This window comes from Camelus dromedarius, chromosome 11, assembly GCF_036321535.1.
Source record: "Camelus dromedarius isolate mCamDro1 chromosome 11, mCamDro1.pat, whole genome shotgun sequence".
Lineage (NCBI taxonomy): Eukaryota > Metazoa > Chordata > Mammalia > Artiodactyla > Camelidae > Camelus > Camelus dromedarius.
The window spans coordinates 24,297,404-24,298,536 of NC_087446.1; positions in this window are offsets into that span (position 1 = coordinate 24,297,404).

Consider the following 1,133-nt stretch of genomic DNA (forward strand, 5'->3'; position numbering starts at 1 on the left):
AAGACATGACACTGGGTGTTCAGGACTTGGTTCATACGGGTCATATGGATAGAAGCTCCCAATCCATATTCCCTTCCCTTAGGACAGTATCAAATGCTTTAAGAGAGATACTATTGTCACGTAATATAATTTCCTAACTAAACTCACGTGGAATCCATATCTAATGTGACTGTTGTGAAAATTAATATGGTAATGGAGATACCATTCTAAATGCATAATACATGGTCAGTAGACGCTCAGTCACCTCGTGGTCCCCACCACTTGGGGTGTGTATGATTCAGCTTAAAATCACCGTGTTGCATGGAGTGTCCCTAGAAGGGGTTAGAATCATGTCTTCTTTTCCCACCGCCTCAACCACTCACACATGAAATTGCTAGAATCATTATCTGTGAAAATTTAAAGTTTATTGTCAGTCTTCTGATTTGACCAGGTTTTGGTATTATCAATGCATATTAAAAAGAAATTAACATCTGTATGCTGAATATCGGAGATAATTACAATATTCTTTCATTTAGAGCATTTTAAGTTATAAAGAGCAATCACTTATTGGTTTAAGACTTTAGGGTTTGCCTCAGATATTATTTATACCAAAAATAAAAGTCTTAGATGCATAGTCTTTGAAATGCATTATGTGAGCAATTCAAATTAATCTGTGGTAATTTGTTGAGAATATTACGGAATGATAAATGTTGACAATTTTTAACAAAGGTTAAAAACAGTTTAATTATTAGTGTTAAGAGATACAAACATAATCTTAATACATTTGCTAATCATTATTTCTTCCCATTTATGTTTAGTTCACGTTTAACAAGCACATTGACTTAAGGCTGATTAGTTCTTTGATACAATAAATGTTTATTGGACACTCAGAGTATGCAAGGCACTGAACTAAAAGTCTACAATTCAGAGATGAGAAGACACTGTTCTGGTTTTCAAAAAGCTTGAGTTGAATAGGAAAAACAATTGTAATATAAAGCATCATTCCTTGAATTGATCTGTGCATAAAGTACAGGGGTGATATGGGGGAGAAGCAATTAAATTTCTTAAGACATATTGAGAAAAATTGTAATAACTCTGAGAACTAGGTATTATTATCACCATTCTATGAATATTAACAACAATGGTTTAGAATT